An 11,897-nucleotide genomic window follows, 5' to 3' on the forward strand; every position below is an offset into this window, starting at 1 on the left:
GGGGGGGGTGAGGCATCCAGTGTAAGGAAGGGACATCCAATGTAAGAGGAGGGAGGGACATCTAGTGTAATGGGAAGACATCCAGTGTAAGGAGGAGACATCCAGTGTAAAGGGGGGGGGGGGGCATGCAGTGTAAAGGGGTAAACATCCAGTGTAAAGGGGGGGCGACATGCAGTGTAAAGGGGAAACATAAGGTGTAAATGTGGAAGATCCAGTGTAAGGAGGAGACATCTAGTGTAAAGGGGGGGGAACATCCAGTGTGAGGAGACATCCTGTCTGAAGGGGGGAGAATCCAGTGTAAAGAGGGGAGACATCCAGTGTAAGGAGGGGGGGGCATTCAATGTAAGGGGGGCCTGTGCACATAAATAAGTTGTTGGTGAAGGGGTTTGAGGATAATGTCAAAAATCATCCTGAAGAACAATTGGGACTCAGTCAGGGAAGGTTTGGCAGATTACACTGGTGCTCCAGCGCCTGTGTCAGTGCACAGTTTGTCGCTCACTAAGACCTCATTCAGACGTCCAATTTTTGCATATGAGTGTTATCCATGATTTTCACAGATAGCCCTCGTACCTGTGTTAGTCTATGGGGCTATTCACAGGCCCGTGATTTTTCACGGGCTGAGAGGTAGAGGTCAGTGGAACATTGCAGAGACATGTCTGATATTGATCCGAGGGTTGGACAATGCAAGTCAATTGGTCCATGAAAACATCGGACAGCACTTGGATGCAATATGAGTGCGGTCTGATTTATACACTGATCAAACTCTGATCAGAATAATCAATCCTTTTTTTCTTGTAAGTGGAAAAGTTGGATGTCTGAATGAGCCCTAAAGCAAGTGGGCTATACAAACAAGACAACAGTGACTTGTAATCACGTCCACCCTGAGGGGGCTTATAAGAAAACTCCCACCGCAAATGCATTCTGGAAGAGGAAATTGATGAATACTGGCAGCCTACTGTTATTTACTTAGCATATGCACCAATAGGGGTTGTCAGGACCCCACAGGTGAAATCCTTGATGTCTACAGAGCATTTTACAAAACTGGAGCCTCACGCTATATGTCTAGTCTGGGATATTAAATACAGGGTGGTCCAAAAGTAGGCGGACAGAAAGTGTAATAAGGTTATGAAGGGGAAGATTTATCAAACATGGTGTAAAGTGAAACCCCAATGCATTTTTTCTTTTGGGGAGTACTCAAGGACAAAGTTTATAGTCGAAAACCAAAAAGTGTCAGTGATTTGAAAAATTACATAAGAGATGCATTTCAAGAAATTAATACCCAAAGAGACTTGTGCAAAAAAGTTTGTCGAAGCGAAAGAGGCAGACTTCAAAGCTGTGCAAATTGTAATGGAAAACAGTTTGAGCACCTGCGTTGATAAAAATTTAAGGGCTTTTGTATTATTGTTCAGAATAACATTTAATTGTCAATGTTATGCTTGTGTTAGTAAATATAATTTTATATATAAATCAAAATAAATGTTATTATTTTCTGGCCACCTACTTTTGGACCACCCTGTATATTCCCCTGTAATGAAGACACAGCATACAATATTAAAATAAAGCCTCTTTTCTACCACCGTCGTCCATGCTTCCAGTTTGATGTAGATTATAGAGGGTTCACAACAGTCACCGCTCACGGCACATTGTGCGGTTATCAATCGCCAGCACGTTTATTGACGGCCAGCTCTGCAGTGTGTGTGCGCACAGAGCAGGCTGTAAGTCAAGGTGCTGGAAAATGATTACAGCGCGGTCAGTGTGTAGTGAGCGGTGAGTGTTACGGCCCCTGCTCCGCCCCGATGACAGGAAGCGATCGGCTGCGGGAGAATGTAAGTTTGTCTTCACCCTGAAACCGCACTTCCAGTAACAGATCAAAACATGATTAAAACACTATTTACCTACATATTACCACTATAGCTGCAGGGAAATAGTATTTTTGGAGGTGACAGGTTCCCTTTAAACTGTTCTCCAATGCTTGAGTTCCCTCTGTCTGTGCCCTCTCTTCTTTGATTGACAGCTCTGGCTTTATGGAGCCAGGGAAGTATGGAGATAGATGGAAACTAGCAGGTGGAAAGGTGTATTTAAATGTTTGGTCCCACCATGATGTAGCGAGCGACTGTACTGGGACAAAGTCCTTTTAAGCAACCACAGGATAGATAATAACATTTTGATCGCTGGGGTTCCCAGAAATTCCGAGAATAGGACATTGAAGTGACCTGTTTGAAGTGATTACCACACGTCCCTTGTCTCCATTGATTGTCTCTGGGTCTGCAGAAGATTTTACGGAGTACAGCACTTGACTCTGTTCAGAAGTGCCATACACAATGAAGGGTGGATTCACACACTGCATGAAAAAGGGCAAAGAAACAGCCGACCATGGAAAAAAATGTGTTTTCACATAAATGCTGTTTGTGAAGCTGCTCAATAACTGGGAAAAAAAAGCATGAATGTGGCAGAGACACAAATAAATTGTCAAAATCCAAAATTCTGTGTATGTAAACTATACAATATCTTACTAAGGGCTGCAGTCAGGTTTTTTTTGTAAAAGCCAGAATCACATAAAGGAATGGGATGTAGAAAGGGAGAACTTCTACGTGGCAGAAAAAAAATGCAGCATGTCAGAGAAAACATTCGTTTAAAAGCCGGTCAGGGACCGTGTGACGAATCCAAGCGTCAAGTCCTTAGTGACCTCTCCACGCCCCGCTCTCCTAGAGTGACAGGTCTCTCCTTATGGATGTGTATAGGGAGAGACCAGTCAGTCATGGGGAGTGGACGGACACCTGCCTCTATGAATAGTTGTCCTAGTTGTAACTTTTCTGGGCAGCTTTTAAAAGTACGTTTTCTATGAAGTGTTTCAAAGTAAAATATACATGGCTATGACTCGCTTTCACCTAATACGCGGAGAAGAATGGCGTTCCTCCATTAACCAGGCTGCTATTTCTAAAGCTAAGCGGTGTCTCATAGATCAGCCTCCTAACTTTCATATCCCCAGAGTTAGAGGTAATAGAGCTGCTGTAAGGCAATACCGGTCAAGGGTGTCATGACCTGCTCTGGTGCATGAATAATGCGGGGGGTGAGCCCGTCTACCTCCCTCTGCCTACAAAATAGTCATTTCTTGTTACTAATAGGGCACCTGCTGATTCTAAAGATTCGATTACTGGTATCAGGGTCCTCTCACAATAATGGCAGATTGCCAGGCTATGCTATAAAACCTGTACAAAATGGCATAGTCTAGAAATGGCATTTATACGTGTGTGGCTATCTGCACTGATTCAGATCCCTGCTGGTATATTCACACAAACTAATGATGCACCTCTGCGGATTTTATTATGAATCAGCCCCAGAATTTGGAGGTTACATGGGAATCGGATGTTTATTGCACCCTATGCTTAGCAGAGAACAACATGTGAAAATCCACAGCATGAAATGACATACGGTAACCTTGAATTCTGCAGATCAAATTCCACCGCTGTTTTTCCGCAGCGAGTGGATGACACTTGGTGAATCTCATCCACTTTGCTTCTAGTGTGTTTTACACTGCTTCTTTCTTCAGCAGTTGGACTCTGACTGATGAGATCTGGCCAGCGTATCTAAATATTTGCAGTGTGCACATACTCCTCTTCTTTGGTAACCTAAAACTGATGGATGGGTTGAGAAGATATTTTGTTCCTTGCTATTAGCAGTGACACAATGTTGCAGTTGAACGCCATCTAGTGGACAGTCATTTTTGCTTTTAAATTTAAACTTGGTCATTCGGGCTTCTCACAGATTGACTATGTGGCGCCCCGAGGGTTCGGCCGCTACAGGGGTATTGCACCTCAACCAGAGGTGTGGTATTCCACTCCCGGGTAAGGATGGAGTGTGGACCAGGGCTCAGTTAGCTGCATGCATCACACACACCCCATTTCCGAGGGACAGCTATACGGTGCATCCATTAGTATGCTGGCACATCTGACCATGTCCCTGGCTGGAGTGGGGAGGGGGGGAACCCTAGTGATCTGGGAGCAGATAGGGGCTGGTTTCTGGGCATAGGAAGGAGCTCATTGGATGCAGGTCACCTGAGCTCAGACACGGAGGAGGAGGTATAAAAGGTGGGCACCATCTTAGTTCTGGGAGAAATCGAGTCTGTGAGGAGAAAGTGAGAGTGGAGGAGAAGGGGAGCAGAGGCTCCCCTGGAGTTCTGCTCCAGAGCCAGGCCCAGGGACACGGGCAGGGCGAGAGGGAGAGAAGAGAAAGGAACAGAACAGAAAGGGAAGGAACCAAAGAATATAAAGGCCCAGAAACACGAAGGTAGAAGGGACCCTATGGACCCAGGAGATTACGGGTGACGGGTCAGGCAAGGAAAGGGTACCGGATCCCAAGTTGGTGGAGGCAAATAATCCTCAGCCAAGAACCGGAGGTCGTGATCATTTATTGGTGCGACCCCTCGCTAAACCTACTAGGAAGGCACCACATAGGGCCAGGGAAGCTGGCGCCAAGTTCTCCCAGAGAAGGCCCGAGGCAGCCGGACAGAAGTTTGGTCACTGGTGGGGCACGGCCAGAGGAAGGATAGAAGGGAGTTCTGTGCCATGCTCCTGAATTGCCTGGGGGTTGACCGAGCCCCTCACCTGGTGGACGCAGCACGGCTTGGGCAGTCACTACCTGTACAGAAGTGGCTTGGAGTATACGAACTGTGAGTAAAAGACCCTGGACTGCGACACGTTGTCTTTGTGTTTCTTACCTCGCCAGCACTGACGGTGCTGGGACTCCCTGCACCACAACCCCCACCATCTACGCTCACTGCCCTGAGGCTACACTCCTCCCGTGGGGAGTTATACGATTCCCTGCTGCACCCACAACACCAGCCTCAGCGGTCTGCCCTGCAGCGGCGGTTAACTCTGACCGCAATCCACGGGTGGCGTAGTCGGACATTGCAAAACATATAGAAGATTGCCACTGGTCTGACCACCCTGAGCCACGGGATCGGGTTGCCACTACTACTCCCAGCATTGCCCTGAAGGCCCGGTTCCGAGTACCCCACGGCTCAGGGGGCGAGTCAACTACAATGTGCACCTGTTCTATCATAGAATGTTAGAGTTGGAAGCGACCTCCAGGGTCATAATGTCCACCCCCTGCTCAATGCAGGATTCACTAAACCATCTCAGACAGATGTCTGCCCAGCCTCTGTTTGAAGACTTCCATTGAAGGAGAACTCACCACCTCTCGTCGCAGCCTGTTCCAGTCATTGATCACTCAGTACACGTTTGTCTTTTGCTTGGACCAATTATTCACAAAAAAGCACCCAAACTTCCATTTTTTTCAATCAGATTTCCAGATCAAACTCATCTATTCAAATTCACGACTCTAAAGAACCCCATCTTCAATGGAGGAGTGGTGGTCTAGCTGACTGCGCAGGTCATGATTTCATTCAGAGGAGTGGTGGTCTAGCAGTCAGCGCAGGTCACATGATTTCATTCAAAGGACTGGTGGTCTAGCGATCAGCGTAGGTCACATGATTTCATTCAAAGGACTGGTGGTCTAGCGGCCGGTGCAGGTCACATGATTTCATTCAGAGGAGTGGTGGTCTAGCAGACGGCGCAGGTCACAATTTCATTTACAGTACGGGTGGTCTAGCAGACGGCGCAGGTCACATGATTTCATTTACGGGACGGGTGGTCTAGTGGACAGCAATCATTTGACAACGCATTGCTTTAATTTACGTTGTAAAAAATTCTGCCTTGCCTGGTATGTGCACTGCTCTGTATTAGTACTCTGCATTATCATAGTCTTGGGGGTATAATGAGGTAAGCCATTTGATGAAAAATAAGAAATACTCAAGAACGTCCTAGGGGCATAGAAAACGTCTGTGTGACAGCCTTGGACAGGTTTCAGAGGTGTGTGCACATTTTGAAACTTGTGAATTTTTTTTGTCCTTTCTCATGTTACCCATTAATTCGAAGATTTTTTGGGGCTTCGCCAGCAGTGAGGCACCCTCAGTTTTTAATGTAAACATAGAAACAACGCTGTGGGTACATTTAAGTCTCATAATACCATATAAAGCAAGGGGTTTTCTATACCTCCCAACATTATCAACCTATATTACTGAATAGTCAACCCAAAAATACTGCCAATACACTCAGAATTAAGTTAAAAGTATATTTTTTATTAAATTGCATTAAAAATAAAAGAAGAACAATAAATTTGGTAAATTGGTGTGAGGTGAAGAATATATGAAAAAAATCACAGTGGGGCACAGTCCATCAAAATGCCAACTAGATTGTATGGGTAATTAAGTACCAGCACCAGTATGCTAATATTTCATATATGTAAATACATCCTAGTAGCATCGAGAGATAAGGTATCCCATAGGGCAAGTGCACACCAGAGGGATATATGGTACATGTAAAGTAAAAGTACCTAACCGTAGAGCTCTCAAACTGTTATGTTGAAAGAGTGGGACTTACTTACTCATGGCACAGATGTGTGTCCGACTGCAATCGTCGCCCCACCCTCAGTTTTTAATGCAGCATAGTTCAGGAGGCAGTTTAAGGTTGGAATTACACATGTATGTTTTTGTTTTTATTTTGGCCAAAGCCAGAAGTGGACTTAAATGGATTGGATGATACATAGAAATGAGGCAGTGATACTTAACATTGCAAACAAAAGAATTTGATAAATATTTTGGAGGAACATTCCTCATAAAAAAATTGTGGTTCTAGGTACCTAAATGAACAGCTTCATAGATACTCATGACGCTGTCAGTTCGTGTCCCAAGATCTGTGGTCGGGGTTAGACTTGCACATGTAATACAGGCACCTTTCCCTGCTAATCTGAAGCGGTCCTTAGGACTCATTTACAAGTCCATGAAACACGGTCTGAATACATACTGTGATGTATTACCTGGCCGTGTCCAACATCCGCAGACTCATACAATGGAGAAGAGGGAGATATTAAGTTCTCCATCTTCTCCACATCTCATCTGAGAGAATCTGATCTCACTCTGCTCAAACTATGACAGAGATTGAGCCGAGTGTTATTCGAAAAATAAGCTCGATTCTGTTGCATGATAGAATCTACGGCCATCTGACCGCAGCCCAAGGCCAGGTCTACACCCAGTGGATGTGCAGCAACTAATTCCACAGCAAAACGGACCAGAAACCCAGAGGAAATCTTCAGCCCCAAATCATACAGATTTTAATGTGGATTACCATTTTCTGTATTCTATAAGCTAATCATTTAAAATAAAAACACTCCACTTACTGATCACCTGCAGCCTCTAAGGTGATGCCGCTCGGCTCCACTGCAGACTCTATTCTTTCACCTCCAGCCAGGACATGTTCACACATGGCCATTGCTGCTGGAGGCCAAGAAACAGAAGCCTCAGCGTGGGGGCTAGTAAATTAGTAAGGTGGGTACAATGTTTTTAGACAATTATATGCAACTGCAGATTTTCTGTGGATTCAATACTTTGATTTCAGATTATTACTTACCTACTGAAGTCTATAGGAAAAATACGCAACAAATCCTTGCCCTTTCCGCAGCAGAAATTGACATGATGTGGACTTAAAATTCCCTTGTGGAAAGATTCTGCAGCATGTAAATGTAGATGAGATTTGTTAAAATATATCATTCACTTGCCTGTTACTGTATTTCCAACTGAAAGTGGGAGAATTATAAGGAAAAGCTCCTATAGCAATCAATCAGGTAGCAGTTCTCACTTTCCACAGCGCGCCTGAACAATAAAAGCTGGAATCTGATTGGCTGTGATGGAAACGTCTACCATTTTTTCCATTGAACTAGAAAAGATACATTCTAATAAAGAATTCAATGATTGTAGATCAAAGAAAAGTAAAAGTCATCATCCAAACAAAAAGAGCAAGCGTCGCTTCATAGTGTGCCATGTCACCTTTTTATTCAATCATTCTGAAAAGACAAGCAAAGCATGTTGATACTGACGGGCAAGTTCTGCGGTATCACACTGTGATACGGTGTGCGCATGGCTATGTGCATTAGTGCAAGTTTGATTCTCTTTTCTTCGTTATTCTAAAATATAAAATTCACTTAAAAATAGTCAAATGACTGCAAACATTCATGTTAAAGATATCCAAAGGGATTATTCTCATAATAAAATCTTTTTTGGAGTTCTTATAATGTAACAAACAATTTAATATTGTATTGATCCCATTTCTGACTACATATCCTGAAAAGTATAAAAGTAAAAGCGTAAAATGTGCTGTACATTTAAATAGCATTACCCCAAAATATTTCATCCCCGTATTGCTTTATCTGCACATTACCTATGCAGCAGCTTCACATTTTTAGTTAGGCTGTTTTTTTTCCTACGACTACCGTAAGGCCGTGTTCATAGTCCGGTTGCCCTTTTCTTTCTCAATCTTTAAAATGGATCCGATGCATAACTGATGCATACATAAGCAGAGGGGTCCCATTAATGAATATGGGGTTCGTCTGAGTTACGTGACATGTCCGCATCTAAAATGGAAGAAAAAGCACATCAAGCAGAACTTGTTTTTTCCGTTCCAAAAAACCTGACATAATGAAACCCTCTCAGTCCTAATAATGACCAGTGGGGTCCTTCTGCTTCTGTTTGCATCAGTGGTGAAAGATCTTTTTTGGACATTAATTCCTCAAAACGGAACAGACAATTGGAATTTCTGCATGGAAGTGTGAACATATTCCAAGTATACACATCCGCAGATGTTGGAAAATACCCATGAAGATTAATTGCTGCATCTTTAACCCTATGTATTGAAAATCTATTAGATCTGTGGATTTGCCAATTCCAAAGATTCACCCCCATCATGTGTGGTTGAGGGTCTGAAAACCCTATTCACATGTATTGTACTTCCAACTGCTGCAGATGTGGGGGCAGAATCCACACCACATATCCGTCACAAGTCCAGCAAGTCTGAACAAAGCCGTATAACACTTAGAATAGGCCTTCAAACATCACAGTATTTCCTTATGAACAAATATCAAAAGTTTCTTGAAGTTACTGAATTGTGTGAAGAGGAATTTAAAGTACTATGGACAACACAAACCCATTGACCCGAGGCCCCATTTGTAGGGCCACTGAAAGCGAAAACTGACTTAAAGGGGTATTCCCATCTCCAAGATCCTATCCAAATAGTGTATGTAGTAGGTCTAATAGCAAATACCTCCAATTAGAAATGTAGTCTAGTTTTTCCGATTCGCTACGTCTCTTTCATCATGTGCAGGGCATTGCAGGACCTTAGGTATACATGGTTATGACCACCAGCAACTAGCTAACGATTACTATATCAGTGGATGTAACCATGGATACCTAAGGTCCTGCAATGCCTGCACATGAGGAAAGAGACAAAGTGAATCAGAAGAACTATACTACATTTCTAATTGGAGGCATTTGCTAATATTATTACTATTACACCTACTGCATATTGGGATAGGATCTTGGAGATGGGAATATCCCTTTAATGAAACGTGGCTCTCAGTAAGCCCTTATGCTGTGAATGGATACATGTGCTTGACCGCCCCTCCATTTAAAAGCAAGACTCGATAGTCTGTTTTTCTCATAGTCATTCATGACATGACAGATGTTTACTACCGGGGATCAAGTCCTTCATGACTTCATCAATGGAAGCCCAGAGTCATACACTTAAGATCACTGTCAGCTGAACAGCTCTCTCCCCCGTACATGCACAAGCGATCGGCACAGCTGACTGTTCATTTCATATGTTTACAACAAGGAGAGGGGAGAAAGAAGCTGCTAGACAACTCTGGCAGTGGTTTATTTCACCTGAAAACAAAATAATTGGCTGTTAAACTTCCAACAGCCCGATCCTCCTCTCCCCTGGATTCATCTGTCGCGGGAAGAGTCGGGAGGCCCCCCATAAACATCAGATGAGGGTACAGCCGACTTTCACTGAAAGTGTACGAAGGCCTTCCCATCTCCAAAATCCTATCTCAATATGTAGTAGCCACGGTTTCCTCCCAGACAGATTACGGTGATCATTTTCTTATTGCCACTTTCGCTGATCACATGGCTTCTACCGCATTTTTCTTAAGCCAAAAAATTACTAGTGCATTTGGTAAAGATTTCAAGTACAGGAGGGAAAGAAAAAGTAATTCAGTGCTAGTAACATTAATGGGAATCTACCAACAGGTTTTTCCTATTGAATCTGAGAGAGCAGCATGATGTAGGGGATGAGAGCTTGATTCCAGTTACATGTCACTTATTGTGTGTTGTTTCAATACAAAGCAGTGTTTTATCAGCAGGAGATTATCACTACAGGACTAGGTGTCTTGTGCCTCCTAGTCAACTACTCTGTTACTCCCGCCACCAGCACCTGCACCGATTAGCGGTTTTCTGTCAATGTACATTGTACACAGAAAGCTGCCAATCAGGGGTGTGGGCGGGGTTATAAAGAGCTCAGCATGCTCAGTACTGCTAAATCTACGCAGAGAAAACAGGGATTGTATCAAAATGACATCAAACCAGTAAGTGGCATAGCTGGAATCAGGGCCTCAGCCCCTGCATCATGCTGCTCTCCGACTACATAGCAAAAACCTGGTGAGCGTCCCTTTAATAGACGTATAAAGCTAGCTGAGTATTTATTTAAGAATGTATATGGCACATATTTTAAGAAAAGAGGTGGACTGACCAGAAGAGTAATGAAAACCTGCATTTTATGATTTTATGGCAGTAATTTTTCAATTGATTTTGCATCCCAGCATGGATTCAATTTAGAGGCACATCTTAATTTTTGTCTCCAAGTTACAGATTGAATGCACTCAGACGTGCATTTTTAATTTATTCTTTGTATTTTCCTGCCATTAAACTTTGTGGTATATCTCTCGCAAGCTGAAATCTCCTTTTTAAACAAGGTAATTTATAACAATCCAATTTATGAAAAATTAACACTCTGTATTTAAAAAGGACCTGTCAAACGCTCAAAAATGTGTTACATACATTGTAAAAAATCCCTGATCTCCCCCTATTCTGTCTATTCCATTTTGCGCTGCATCTCGCCGTTGCAGAGATAATCACATTTGTTTCTGAAGAGTACTATGTGAAATCTCTGCTTTTGCAGTCCAACAAGGCGTTTGCGGAGACCCTTCCCTTGGGGTGTGCCCTGTCATCCCCCCTTCCCAGACACTACCAATCACAGCTCAGCAGCTGATCTAGCAGTCTATTAGTCTGAGACGCTGCTGAGCTGTGATTGGTAGATTCTGAGAGTGAAGGGTGAAAGCGCCCGCCCCCAAGGAAGACTCTGAAGAAACACCCAGATGGACTGTGAAGCGGAGATTTCATATTGTACACTCCAGAAGAATCAAATGTGAATATCACTACACTGGAGAGACGCACAGCAAAACCCTGGTCTCTTCTCAGCCCACAATTCCTCTTCCGGGTGTGTGTGTGTGTGTGGGGGGGGGGTGATGTCAAGTCACCACTGCAGTCAGTCAGTGGTCACTGATCAGCTGCAGCCTTGACGTTCCATCTGAGGCAGAAGGAACAGTATCCTAGCTCTCAGAGCATTGTGGAGCAGCAACAGTGGTCCGGTAGGCGAGTATATACATGTTATTTTTTTCTTTCATGACCTCTGAATCAATTTTTAAATATAATAAAGTAATGAACACCTGGAATATTCCCAACCATAACCAGACGCTTATTATTAAGACGGTCCTACGCATCCGTACCTTCATATTAAAAATTTGGCACTTTGACATATGGAAACAAGAACATTTTTAAAAAGCACAAATAATCCAGTGTTGAATAAGCACAGTCCAAAGATGTAATAAAATAAGGCAATGTGAATATTGCACATTTAAAAAATTCAAGAACACTTTTTTTGATTACTATACACTGCAGTAAATGTACTGCTAATGTACGTATTCATTTCCTTCAAGTTTTACACCCAAAT

General features: G+C 43.3%; 1 protein-coding gene across 2 annotated transcripts in view; it reads right to left on the bottom strand.

Moving 5' to 3' along the window:
- Positions 1–6,118: 6,118 nt before the first annotated feature.
- NAGPA (N-acetylglucosamine-1-phosphodiester alpha-N-acetylglucosaminidase) overlaps positions 6,119–11,897 on the bottom strand; it is a 41,445-nt gene continuing 35,666 nt past the window's right edge. Inside the window, exons 11-12 of one of the 2 annotated variants that reach the window (XR_012298129.1) lie at positions 9,404–11,897; positions 6,119–9,152 (exon numbers count right to left, since the gene is read on the bottom strand). The exon at positions 9,404–11,897 is cut by the window's right edge and continues 321 nt beyond it. The gene's annotated coding sequence lies outside the window, so the exon portion shown is untranslated. The other variant, XM_073667752.1, reaches the window with a different exon arrangement.

Source organism: Phyllobates terribilis, unplaced genomic scaffold, assembly GCF_046119375.1.
Source record: "Phyllobates terribilis strain yellow unplaced genomic scaffold, ASM4611937v1 Scaffold_2__4_contigs__length_985480577, whole genome shotgun sequence".
Classification (NCBI taxonomy): domain Eukaryota; kingdom Metazoa; phylum Chordata; class Amphibia; order Anura; family Dendrobatidae; genus Phyllobates; species Phyllobates terribilis.